This window comes from Centroberyx affinis, unplaced genomic scaffold (assembly GCF_046629955.1).
Source record: "Centroberyx affinis isolate AG114_WGS23_722 - 3 ecotype Tasmania unplaced genomic scaffold, CSIRO-AGI_Caff_v1 ptg002148l_1, whole genome shotgun sequence".
In the NCBI taxonomy this organism is placed as follows: domain Eukaryota; kingdom Metazoa; phylum Chordata; class Actinopteri; order Beryciformes; family Berycidae; genus Centroberyx; species Centroberyx affinis.
In genome coordinates, this window is record NW_027280465.1 from 298,554 (window position 1) to 313,274 (window position 14,721).

Sequence of the window (14,721 nt, forward strand, 5' to 3'; positions counted from 1 at the left end):
GACAAGTCCCTGGAGGAGCAGAGAGCATGGCTGGATCAAATAAATACAAGACAAGAGTTCACGTACATGCACACGCGCATGCACACACACACACACACACACACACACATACACAGTCACACACGCGCGTTGACATACATCTCACATATTGTACAGCATTAGGTGTTTTCCGAAGATAATGAAACTGTGAAACAGTTCATGTGAATTAATGAATGATATTTCTGTCACTGGATTTTGTCGAGCGTGGGTGTTATCAGGAAGATGTCACAGTCCTATTTTTTCTTGGTGATATGTACTGTGTGGCTTCACTTTCACAAGGTCACTTGTGAAAGGACCTCCTACGGTTTCCTCCACATATACTGTATGCATTGTGCTTCTGGTAAAACCATTGAGGAATGGTGGACTGAGGCGGGAAAGACAGAGACATGAAATGTGGGGAAATTAAAATGAAATGCAGCACATTGAAAAGAAACCATAGAGATAAGCATATAATGGAGATAGCATGGAGACAGTATATATGAGCATGTAAACAGGACACTCCAGCTATGGTAGGCTGGAGATATGGAGAATGAGTGAGTCCTTGGAGAGTGGCACATACAGAAAGCACTATACCGAACATTATTTCTTAGCCCAACAAACATTTTATCATAACTGACATCATGATAAATCAATAAATCTGGTTGGATTCATAGTGGCATTACGCCAGACATCTGGGAGCCAGTCCATGTGCTAATAAATTTTGCCAGTCTGTTCTGTGTCATAAATTTGGCATAAGATTTTACTGCTCAGACTCTGTAATGCAGCCTTTCCTTGCTGTGATTTCCTCTACTCTTTGAACTATATTTGCTCATGGCTGAATACATTCAAATGCATCTTTATTGGCCTCTCTACCTCCTACTGCACAGGATTTATAATACGTACAACCCCTGCCATTCAAATGCCTTGGCCATGAGCCCTATTATCTGCTGCATCCCATCACTATCACTGACTTCGGGAGGGATTTTCACATTTCTTCTTGCTTGAAAGTCAATTAAGATGACTATAAACCTTGAGTGATTTCTAATTAAGGATTGTTGAGTAGGGGTGAAAAACAATGAGGCAGAGGCAGAATGAGAAACAAATACCAACAATGAGAGAGAGAGGGAGAGAGACGTGAATGCCCAAAAATAGAAACCAATTCCAGAGGAGAAATGGAAATAGAGGTAGATCTGAAAGGGGGAGAAAAAAGGGAGGAAAGTGGAGGAGTGAAAGGAGTGAAGAATATTAGAACAGAAGAGCTGAAGTTTAAACTCAAACCCATATTCTCAAAGAATGTATTGTGAGAGCTAATTCCCTTTTTTTTTGCAAAAATTAAAAAGCTGCAAATTGTGAGATTCACTGAGAAATTTGCGCAAATCAGGATAACGTGCAAAAATGACCCATTCAAGATTTGTGGAAGCAATTTATGATGTCAAAAGTCCAAACGAGAGATTTTGAAGTCAGATTTTTGCACCTATTGGGTTCTAAACAATCACTTTGCATCATAAAAACCACACTGGTTCATTATTCCAATCAACAAGATTCAACGCCAGATTTTAATGAACAGTTATTCATTGTCCTCTCCCTTGTGCTACTGGTATTCTCCAAACACATGCAGCTTTATCACCAACAGAATTTGTCATTAGTCATATTGCCATGTCTTTATCTTATTTAGGAAGGGCGTTATAAACACCAAATGATACCATCCCACCAGCAAGCTGGTAACTTTTCTCCAATGTTTTGTCAAGTTCAGTTTAAAGACTTCTTTTTAGCTCCTTTCCTAATTTCAGAAATTTCCACTGACATAGGTTTGTTGTTATAATTTAGGGTTAGGCCATGCAATCACATAAGCTCCTAACATCCCATGGAAGAGCTAGTTGGTTATCTGAGCAGTTTACAAATGATTCACAGTATGTTTATGATTACATTTGCAGCTATCAATTTCAACACTAACCATGCCGTTCCTGCTGAGCACACTGAATCAAATGCTGCTCATCCCAGAACTCACTTTGAGGTATCAAAGTCACTTCAAAGGAACAAACAAGCTATTTTTGAAGAACTTCTGTCAGCATCTGTTTCATTTGAAATTCCTGAAACTATTGTCACAACCCTCAGTGAATTTGGACCTGAGAGTAGTACACCACCTGTGCTGATTCACTTTGTGTTAGTAGTGATTCACTTTGTGTTAGACTGTCTTGACATCAGCTGGTGGAAGGGTGGCAGTTGACACAAAAAATGGTGGTATTTGTTGATGAGCGAGGATGCTCTCTTTAGTCAGAGCCTGTAACCAACAGATCCTCATGCATCACAGGTATATGCTCAAAAATATGTTGCCTCTCTTTCAAGCCCTCCTTAAATACTCTCTTCTTTTTCTACACACTGTCAAACATTCCTTCCTTTAATGTCCAATAATCTTTGAGATGCTGAGTACATGCAACCATATCATTCACGACGCCGTTGCAAGCTCACACTCGTCGTTGATATCCATACCATGCTGCTGTTGTGCCCCCTGCTGCCCCTCATGCGTGCCCCATCGCTGTCACCATGCCACTCACTTGCTGCACCGCAGGCCTCCGGCTTGCATGTGGCTCTGGATCGTCTGCCACCGCCCGGCCTTGCTGCCCCCCGTCACCATGCTTCGCACGCTGTCACTGCGACTGGGCCCTGCCCCAGTCCCAGAGCCAGCACCACCCCCACTCTCACTGGTCCCCGGTGAGGGTCCAGCACCTCCCTGCCCACCCTTATCCACGGCCCCACTGGGAGGAACGGTGGGGTGGATCATAGACAAAGAAACACGGACAGAGAGAGAGGGAGAGAGAGAGACAAACGGACCAAGAGAGAATACAGAGAGAGAGAGAGACGGACAGACGGACAGAGAAAGAATCGGAGAGCAAAAGTATTATCAGTGAGGTTAGTCAAACCGATAAGTGAACCCCTCTGCAGAAGACGAAGTGAGATAGTAGGGGAGCTCTCCATCCAGCGACAAGTGTCCGGCACACAACAGAAACTCGGGACAGCAGCCAGCCGGTCAGCCAGACAGACAGTCACAAACTCATAATGACGCAGATATGACATCTTTCAAATTTTAAAATCGCAGATGCAGTTGATGTCAACGTAATGCTAATTGTTGTCTTTATATTCTCACAGCAACTAGCCTGCCACTTGTAATGAAAACAAATATGGTAATTTACTTTAAATGTTTCCATAGTAAAGACACATTACTTGCATCTATTTGTGAGGAGCACAGACAATATTTTTTAGCACACATTCTCCTTCTCTTCCATGGTGTAACCTAGCCCACTTAACACTGAGACGCCACGGAGACGAGTACGAGTAGACGAGTAGACAACACTGCAGCTTCACTATAGGACCTTCCACTCAGCGAGGACACACCAGACAGGACACAGCTGCAGGACAACACTTTCAACAACATGTGTGTGACATTTAGATACCAAGTGTGGGGTTGAAGATAAACTGAATGAGTTCTCACTGAACACTAAGTTACCTGTGATACTATTTGGTTTTACAGAGTCTATGTCCAGGATACTCTCACATAGCAGCACTGTAACATTATTAAGTCAAAATTAAGCCATAAAAATAGAATTGAGTTATTGAGGTGAGTCAGGTAGAAATGCGGCAAGGTTGATTAAATGAGTTTTCACTTCTATCAGGAGGTCTATCCAAAGCCACTCAAACCTAAATAATTATGTCAATAACATTACACAGTGCAATCACAACAATCACGTTGATTTCCAACCATATCATTATATTATGCTATTATTACAACAATTTCAATGTCACTGCACAGATATAGAGTAATTGATTGTGCTGTGGTTTTAAATAGGTCAAGTGAGGTGTAATTAGAATGAGAGAGGATAAGAGGGAGCAGGTTGAAGAACCCTAATACCTCAGTGACATGTGTAATGCATCAAAATGATGGCATAAAAGTTGATGATGTAAGAGTTATTCTTCCACCGCAGGAGAAACACATTATTTTACCATCCAAACACTTAGTTGCTGTACTGCAGATGATGGATAAGTGTAACTATTTCAGAGCAGGGCTCAGTAGACCAGACTGAGGAGAGCTATTGATAAGAATGGTGCGAAACCTTATTCAGTTTCTATGAACAAAAAAAAATTCTGTGGTTGTTTTTCCTGTGTTTAATAATTTATGTGAAATGTACACGGTGTACATAATTTGTCATTACCTTTTCACAGTTGTCAAAAAACAGCATGATCGTTTTTTTTTTTCTTGAAGTCTCAAAATGCCAACAAGTCTCCTCTCTTGAACAGACATTTGGTAGCTTGTTAGCATTTTGTGATTTTGAGCCAATTAAATTATAATGATTATGCAGTTGTTTGACAGACATGAAAAGGTTATGGGCAATTAACAACACCATATGCATTTCACATAAATTATTAGAGCACAGAAAAAGCAACCACAGAAAATGTCGATTTTTTTTGTGTTTGCCCATAGAAATGGAGCGTGGCATATCTCTTGTACCAAACTTTGAAACGTCACATCATTCTTATCTATAAGGCGGGCTTATAGCACTTAGGTTACTATGAGTGATAGTGGGAGTAGTGACAAAGAACGAGCAGAAACACAAAGCGACTGGGGGAAGAGGTGAGAGAGGTAAAAACATACAACAACTCCTACAACGTCCACTCACAAAAAAACAACACACCACAACAGTGAAAAACGTAGAACGGAAGCCCCCCCACTGCCCCACCCCTTCAAAGGTAAAACAAACAACAACAAATCAACAACGGTCAACCCTCTGTGGAAAAGCCTATTGAAGGTTCAGAGAGGCTAAGGATAAGGTTAAGTATAAGTCAAGGTTGGAAGCCCTAGAAGCAGATTTGACTACTTGGGGTTGAGTGATTGGGTTGTATAAAGGGGAAGGGGTATGTACAAATGTACAACACAGAGCTCTGCTGTCTGAGGGTTGTCCGTCTCCATGGTAACAATCCATGGGCTGCAGGTGAGAGGTAAGAAGTAAGAGGGCCTAATGAGGCTAGCAGGGCTGTAGGGAATGGGGCTCTCTAACCTTTCACTTGTAAACCCTCAGCACTATGGGAAAGCAAAATAAAATGTTATTTCCCATATTCATTGTTCTGAGTTGTGAGTCTTATGAGACTCTAACAACCCTGTTGGATTATCTGATAAGACCCTAGGAGGGGTTCACAAATATATATTTGATTTCTATTGGAATCTTATCTTATCTTGAAACCGTTTATGTTTTACAACCACTATTTTATTTCCTATTAGATATATCTAAATGACTTTCTCAATGGCGGTGGCAGAGAAAAAACTCTGGCTTTATATCTAAGAGGGATCCTTTGGATAAAGGCCATCATTTCTGTCAAGGTTAGGGCAGTCCTAGGAATCCCATCAATTTTGAGAGATGGCACTGCACATCTCTGTCAGGTCCTGCATGGCCAGTAGTGCATACTAAACACCGCCTAGCCTTGGACATGCCTGGATGCAAAAACATGAGGATTACCAGGGATGAGAGCAGACTTCTGGAAAAAGATATGCGTGCCACACAGTGGTACAAAATAATGCTTTCTGCCCCCTTAGGCTGTTTAATCTGACCTTTACAAACCATGTTTCGATTGATATGTGTCAAGCTTTGCTTTTGATTCAGAGCTTCTATTTAGCATGTGGGGGAAATTTTGCACACATAATGATTTCTGTGTGTATTTGTTATTAGGTACTTATGCATGCAAATAGCTAACCACTAGACATTGTTGAAATTGTTGTTGAAAAAGTAATGTCCAATTGTATTATCTCGACCAGTCAAAGAGCTATGAGGTGTTTAGAAAGCTTGGCGAGATGCAAACAGAATAGAGAACAGTGGATCGGCCAAGCCCCCCTTCAGTACAGCCCTGCCCAGATAGAGGGGTCCCTTACCAGCCATGACCGAGACTCACTTGGGCGTGAGGCGAGGGTCTCCGTAGGGGGCATAGGGAGACATGTTTAAGAGGAACTCCTTGGGCGGGTAGGAGCTCCACCTCTGTTGCACGTTGCTGCTGTCATTGTTATTCCAAAAGTCTCTGTCTAGATCACTGCGGCCAGAGAGAGAGAGAGAGAGAGAGAGAGAGAGAGAGAGAGAGAGAGAGAGAGAGATGAGACAGAAGAGAGGTAAAAGAGGTAAGAGCAGCAAAGAACAGCATGACAACCACAATAGAGCAACATGGCAGATGGGAAAAGTCTTGACTGATGAGAAAAAGGTTAGAGAAGAACCACCGTTAAAATGCTTTCTCAGAGATCTAGAGGTCAGGGAGAGAGCGTTCATGAATACAGTAGGATACATTCAATAATGCCTATGAAGGTATAATTCTGCTAAAACTGTGCACAGTTCTACAAAACAAGGGTGGATAATTCTGCATTTGTTAATAAAAAAAATAGGTAAGGCTAATATTACGTTCGTCATGCAGTTCCACAGGAAATGGGGATCCATGTGGGTTTCAAGATAAGTCTATTGTAATTTTTATGTCCGAAAAGCTGATAGCATGAAAGGTTGGTGCATGATGATAAAGCACCCAGAATGGAGGAACAAGAATTGACAAGCACGGATTATCACTCTGTAGGGGATTAGGAAACAAACAAGACGGAGGTAAGAGGAAAAGTCAGCGTAAAACAAAAATGGTTGGTTATTGAGATAAACTGGATATGAACCAGGAGAAACACAAAGCGCGAGACAAAGCAAGTAAAATAACGAGAAGGGAGCAATAAAAGCAAGAGATAGGGAAAGAAGAGAAAAGAGAAATGACAGAGTTAGCAGTGTCGCCCATTGTCAGCCCGTCAGTTGCAACAATGAAGCAGGAATGTTAATCACATGGCAACAGAAAAGGCCAAAGAAAAGCATCAGTATAGAAACAATACAATACGGTAATAATATGACTATAGTTGAGACATGAGAGATAGCAGCTATGGTAACAGCCCCATGGGAGTAAACAGTAATCTAAAACAAGACCTGTTCTGTTACAGAGCGGCAATCTTGAGATAACATGCGTGTTCGACAGACAATACATAGGCCAGCAAACTTCTGTTATAATTGTGTAATTGTGCCTTGACATACAGTTGTAGACTGCTTGTGGGGTCGCCTGGTTTAATTGAATATTCTGAAACAGTATGTGACTGTTTTTGCTCTTTGCATTCTGCAGTAATGGCTGTATATTTGTTCCAAATTAATCATACTGACATTCGAGAGTAGAGTTGAGAGTCTGAGAGAGACATATATTATTTTTAAAGATAAGTTTTCATTTCTTTGCTAAATGTTTTCCTCCCTCTCTCTGACCCAATTGCTTTTTCTTGTTTTGGCTATTACTGTGAGTAAACTCTGGTAAAGCTGTGTTATTTACCCATAGCTAACCCACCCAATGTTTGTAGGTCTCCCATTGATTTGCACAAACAGAAGATGCCATTAACCGTGGGAATAGTCAAATCAGTACTGTAAAATCCAATCTCTCATATGTAATGATGCTTGATGAACAAGAAATATATAAGCATATAATTAATAATGCATCATTTCAGGGCGTGATGGGAACTGTAGATTAGCTTTCTAATCAGAAGTGCATACAGTCAGAAAAAATAAGCTGTGTTAAAATGTGATGTTATCACCACGCCATGGCTAATTTCCATGAGCCTCCAGCTACGCCCACCCCTACCCAGCGCCTGACACCTACTTGATGGCTTTATTTTCCCCTCGACCTCTCACAGAATCTGGAGAGCTGGCAGCCTCCACCCCAGGCTTATTCCTCTTCCCCTGCAAAGAGAGAGAGAGAGAGAGAGAGAGAGAGAGAGAGAGAGAGAGAGAGAGAGAGGGAGAAGGAGAGAGAGGACGAGCGTCTTAGAGCCATGCCTTGATTGTCATTTACAAAAAAATATTCACAAGTAAAGTACTGATTACAGAGGCTTTACAACACCATCGGGTACCAAAAGCGTTGTAAAATATGATAAATGACAAAGAAGCAACAGTTTGCTTACAGGCCAGGACACACAGCCTGGCTCTCAGGATCAAAACGTGACTAGGGACCACTCCACTGCAATGAGATGCAGAAACACACTCTCCCTCGCTTTCTCACTCATTCACTCATGCATGATACTTGCATGCACATGCGTTCACACACACCCACAAATCAAGCGTACACGCCAATATATTTTGCTATACACTGAGTAAGCTGTACATCAGATACAGAATGCACATTATAGAAATGTAGTATGTATCAGAACTGTGCATCAGAATTTAAATTGGGCAGACATGTAAAAATAAACATACATAATATATAATTCAAGATAACATAGCTTTTATGACACCGGTTAAATAGGAGCTGCCGCAACATGGCTTATCAAACTCCTGCAGAGAGACTTGGTGATTTGAAGCAATGACACCCCAGATATGGTAAATACTGCACACAGAAAGGACACTCTCAGAAGTCAGGGTTCCACGGGGGTTCCTCTTGATGGGGCAAGGATCCACCTAGAACCACTTGCATCTGAAGAAGCCTTTTTTGTTGAAACGGTTCATCAATGGTGCTTTGTAATCCAAATTGCTCTATCAAGAATCCTTTTTCACTCTGATGAACCCGTTATGTGGGAGAAATAGGATGGTTTGGAGGGTGGGAGAAGGTCAGATAGACAGCAAAAATATCTATCTTAATTTTCTATTCCAATGTTTGTTGACTTTACATAATACATGTCCTATAAATGTCAACACCAGGTCATATTCATTAGTCGGAGAACAATGGCAATAACTGTGGAACATTTGTATATTACAGCACTTTGTATGATTTTTTTTTAACATTGAATGGAGACTGAATGGAGAAGTGCTTTTATACAGAGCAACATAGTTCAATTTATTAACTCCCAGGCAGCATTGAACTCTAAACCTTAGTGGTGATAACACTGTGTTCTTGCCAACTGAGCCACACAGAACCCCCACGCTCAGATAGTGTTTTGGGAATTGTAACTTCAACAAGGACAAGGGCAGCCACATAAGCCACATAAGTTATTCAAACAAATTACATTTCCAAGTGAAGTTTAATCCATAATCAAGGAAAACACATTTTGGACTTGATCCTAGTTTTAGATCACAACTACTACCATCTGTTGCTGTACATAATAAGCTATCTCGTCATCTTGCCTGAGTTTTACAGTATCTAACACACCGTTGTACAAAATATACTGTGCCTAGGACTCTAGACTCTAGATAACTATGAGAAGATTTTAGGTCACATCAGGTCAGAGAGGTCAGAAACCGTATAGCTCACTTGGGATTTCGAGAAGTGACACACAACAGTTTAGTAAGTAAAAACAAATTAGAAGCCATGTGGTTTAATCAGCACAAGAACTATATAATAACTAAGAATGGAAGAGCATTTTGGTCAAAACCTTTCCACCTCCGCCAAAGTTGAAGCAAATTTTGATCACCTGTATGTTTGAGCACCATTATAGACAAAGGAGAAAGTCAAAGAATCATGTTGAGGTCAATCTAACATCGATCTTGATTCTAGCAAAAGAGTTTGTGTTGAAAAGAGAACTATTTATTTATTTAAACTATCATTTGTTTCTTGCTTTTTTTTTATAGACATGAGATACGACACTTAGTCATCCAGAGTCATGCCAGTAGTGGCTTTTTCTGGAGTTTTTTTGGAGGACAGGATTTTTCTACTATCACAATGCAGTATAATGTGCAGATCTTTGTACTGCACATGTTGTTTTATTTCTATACAGAGTTTATGTATAGTAGGAAGTTCGACAACTTCATCATGTGTACTAGGTAGACCTTGGTGTGCAGCCACTAACCATCTTTTTCTCTCCCAGTTTGCGATGTCACCATTGCTGACAACCTGACAGCCTGATGTGCCGACTTGTGTGGACTCAGTTATGTTGCTGCTTCAGCTGCTCCTTCAATTATTTATGACAGAGTGAGGAGTGTCAGAAGTTTCCAAAAGATCTATAGAGCCGCTCCGATCCTGCTTTCAGTCCCTCTCCTCCTTCTCTGTCGCTGCTCGCAGATTTCATAATGAAACCGATTCCTCAAACAAAACTGATTTTGACTACATTATTGATAATGGTAAAACGACAAAAATACAGCAAAATGGGATCTCAAATTTCTGTGAGTGATAGTGATAATTTGACATGGTTCTCAGAAGAGACTACAGAGGGTTCCGAGTGGAAACCATATGAAAGTGTTCTTGATACAACCCCATAGAAAGGTCCCACTGGGAACCTGTAAAAAATTTAAGGATATAGGTGGAACCCCTGGAAGGGTCCAAAGTGGAACCCAGAGAAGATTAAAGGGATCCTGGTAGAACTTCTAGGTGGAATCCCATAATGTGCCAGGGTTCTGTGTAGAACCCCTGGGATTTAGTTCTTGTTAGAACCTTAAGAACATGTCAGGGTTCTTTGCAGAAGTTATCATAGAGGGTCTAGATGTGAACATTTACTGCGGGTTCTACACGGAACCTTTAAGTAAGGGTTTTAGTGGAATCCATCTGAGAGGGTTCTTGTATAACCAAAAAGGGTAAAGAACCAAGAAAGAACCAAGTCAAAGAACCTTTTTAGTTAGAACTTTTACTTCTACAGCTGTGTACAGCAGGATTCACCATTTCCAGTTCCTGTAATTACTTTCTAATAGTCTTTTACATAAAAATACTTGCATTTTTGAAACAGAACTAGAAGAAGCTAGCTAATGTTTTTTTTTAAGTGATTTTAAAAGCCATAAGGAAGTGCTTCCTTATGGCTTTCTTACAATGTATATTAAGTATGTATATGACCTAGTATTATAGCATATATGATGTGTATATATACAGTATGTAGTACGTACTGCATGTATAATGTAGTATGGTATATGACATGATGGCATGCAAGCCCTTTGAGACTTGACTGTGATAAAGGGCTAGCCTATATAAATAAACAAGACTAGACTAGACTAGACTAGACTTATCAGACCTTTGATAAAGGAATTTTATAGTTGGGAGATTTGGCAACCACTCTATTCTGACCTCTGTGATAAGTACAGGACTAGAGGGTTTTAAGCTGCCTGGAAACCAGAGTCATAAGAGGCTTTCAGACACAGTATAGTGCTGAAAGTCTTTCTGGGAACGGCTTTCTGTGGATTCAATGTCCTGTAGATGGTAGGTGGCCTCTTTCGCCATTCTATCTACAGTATTAGTTCACCTCGAGGGCATCGACAATAAACTCTATTATTTATCATGTCACAGCTCATATGCCCAGCCTGGCACAAGCTCTTTTCAATGGAGAGCAAAGCTTGGGGCTTGACCTAATCTGTGCCTACATCCAGCCAATAAAGTACAGTAGTACACTCATCTAAACACAAACACACACAGGCACACGCATGCACACACACACACACACCACACCAGAATCATATTGGATTCAGGGACTCAGAGTAGGATAGATTTTTAGCAGTCAAGAATATGCTATCAAGTGCAGCTCATCTATCATTAAACACTATCATAAAATCTTCAGGAGGCTGGAGAGCAGCGTAGGGAGAGCGAGAGAAGGTACAACGTTGAGAGACTGGGAGTGGGAGGATGTGAGAAACCGAGAGAGAAAAAAAAAAGAAAAGAGAGGGGAGGGGGAAAGAGAGGAGCAACTGTGGATGTTGGGAGAGTAGAGGGGGGGAGAATGTGAGAAAGAGAGAGTGACAGGCTAAAGGGGGGGGGGGGGGGGGGTTGAAACAGAATCCAAAATAAAGACTGTAAGATAATGGGGCACGGGGAGTTAGGATGTCACATGAGATGAAGAGGACGAAGGCAAAATATCAGAGGGAGATGTGAGAGGAAGAGGTGGGGAGATGAGTGGAGGACGAGGGCTTTGGTGAGACGTTGGGACCCCCTGCTCGGAGCAGCGTGGTGCGGCTCAATCCTCCGGAGCGTCCCTCCTAAGTCCTGCTGTCATCATGTCTGTCACACACCTGGATGTTCAACGCCAGCCAACGCCACTCTCCCTTCTCTCCCCATCTACATGCCTCTGTGCCTACCTCTCCCTCTGCCTTTCTCACTCCCTTTCTTCTCCTCTACTCCTCCTACTCTCCTCCCCCTCCACTCCCATGAAACAACCAATGGCATGAGACCAATTCCTGACGTCTTCATCTTCCCTTGCACAAATGCTTTTCTTGTAGACACATTTTTATTTTCTTTTTTTTGCCTGAATCTCTCTGCTCAGCAGTAATTAGTTACATATCTGCTGAATATCTTAAACACACAAAACCTTACTTTAATGATCTTTTCATATTCTCATTGGTGATGTCTTTTTTTTAGCTGGGAGTGTTTGTTTTAACCTTTAGGGACGCAGTACATACAGTGAGTTGAACAAAAGAACAATGAAAAGAAGATGATATGGAAGATAAAAAAGAGACAAGGACTATAAAGGAGAAACCACTGTAGTAGGGAAGAGGGGAGAGAGGGATGAACCTGGGCAAAAGAAATCAGTGACATTCTGACAAGGACATGGAGATAAAGCAACAAAGGGACAAATGCAAACCAGACCATTCGGTATAAAGAGAGAGGAAGGGTGACATAAATACAAAGACAGAGACGTAGATAGTATGAGGGTAAACAAAGATAAGAAATGGGTGATAGGCTAATGGGTTTGTTTGCCAGGTTCAGTGGGCTTTGCTCCGTTACTCCACAGCAACGATAAGAATGCTTATTTAATAAACACGCTTCATAAGTCCGGTAAGAGATCATAAAGGTAAAAGCTAGGAATACACATGCTCCACCTCCGTCTTACTTAGCTGTGCATCCTTTCAATAACCCAGTCAAATCTAGGCTTCTGCATGTTTTATCAACTGCCGTGTTGCACTCGCTCCCTCAAATAGACAGGGAGAGAGTGAGGAGGAGGAGGAGGGAGGAGGGAGGAAGGCAAGAGAGGGGAAAGAGTGGGAACAGCTACAAAGAGAGAGATAGAGAGTGTGAGCAAGAGAGAGCAAGAGAGAGAGAGAGAGAGATCAGGACAAAAGGGATACAGGGAAAGAAGGAGAGGAAAGCAGGATGGAAAAAGCCAGCAGATCAAATGTATAGGAAGAGTCACAGTTGCTCCGGCGGCAGCCGATAGCTCAGAGTGATGCTCATTAGCATATGAATCATTTGCATGGGACTGGAGTCTGGCGGCAAGCAGCCATGATGCACACAGCTCAGGGCGCAAAGCCATGTTTACATAGCATACTGAAGGTTTCTGATCATGTTGGCTATCATGGTCAAACATGCAGCATCTCCCTGCCTCCCGTGCTTCAGAAAGCAAACCACTACTCAACAGCAAGACACACAGCGTGTGTGTTGCACCATACACACTCAAGGTCATGGAATCATCAAAAGACACACGACAGTCCACACAGCTGCCATCCGACTTCAATACCATCATGTTTTTCAGAAACATGCTAGAGCTGCATAGTATAGCATGTACAATAAGGTTGTGGGGAGAAATGTGTATTCAAGAGAGCCAACCAAATTTGCTCGTGCCAAACATTCTGACCTACAGGTACACAACCATTTTGTGCATGTAAATCATAGAGGGAACTGCAGTGTAAACTTTTTAAACCTGATTAAAGTAAAGTAATATGAATTTTGAAGTATGTGAGTGATAAAGAGAGGAAGAGATTAATGACCTCTCTGTGAGTTTTACTAAGCCCTGATTTTATCTTTGATTAGACACAGTATTCAGCATCAAAGAAAGCACATCTTTACCTCTCATACTTCTCATTCTGCTCATTAGCCTACTAATGAATGCTACATTTTCTGCAACATTGCATCGCATGGTGGAACGCCTATGATTTGAGAGAAGGGACAGGGGGATAAGGAGGAGGATGAACATGATGAGGATCAAAGACAAAAGGGAAGAGGGAATTCACAGTGGTGTCTAATGACTGCTTTGAACAATGGCCTGATATTCAAAAGAAAGAAAAATCTTGATGTGTTTCTGTTTCCTAAGGCAGAAATGTCCAAAGCTCTGACACAGTAGAAATGTTTTTTATTCTAGTCAACCAAGCCTTCTCTGGCTCAGCAGTTTCTGAGTTATTCTATAATCCTAATCTAAATTAGATTTTTAATTACTGTAAGTAGAACAGATGTTTTCAACTTCAGTCAATGAAACTGAGCACATTTCATCTGTTTATTATTTTACCAAGTGTGATTACATAAATCATGGATTAGCCTTGTCATTATTTTTCAGGAAAAATAGCCTTGAGTGAAGCCAAACATCTTCCTCACAAAAAGATTTGAAAATATAAAAAACAAAGAGAGACAGTCAGCTTTTGATCTACCGTCACTAATGATACAATATTGATCATCCATCGCTAATGATATGTTTGCACATCTAGTTTTACTTTTTAACACAAATCTAACACTCACAATGTTCCACCTGTGTATGTATGTGTGTCTGTGTGTGTGTCTATATGTCTCTCTCTCTCTCTCTCTCTCTCTCTCACTATCATTTTACAGCAGTTCTTTTATAAGGGAGAGCTCGCAGCAACTGTGCAAATGTGTGTGTGTGTGTGTGTGTGTGTGTGTGTGTGTGTGTGTGTGTAAGTGTGTGTCTGAGAGAGAGAATAGAATAGAATTTACTTCATTAGGCATCTGGTACTTTGTTTAAGTTTGAATTTCCTATAAAGTCCTATTCACTATTCTGAGTAAAAAAAAAGAAATACTTGTTTTACTAACTGCATTATT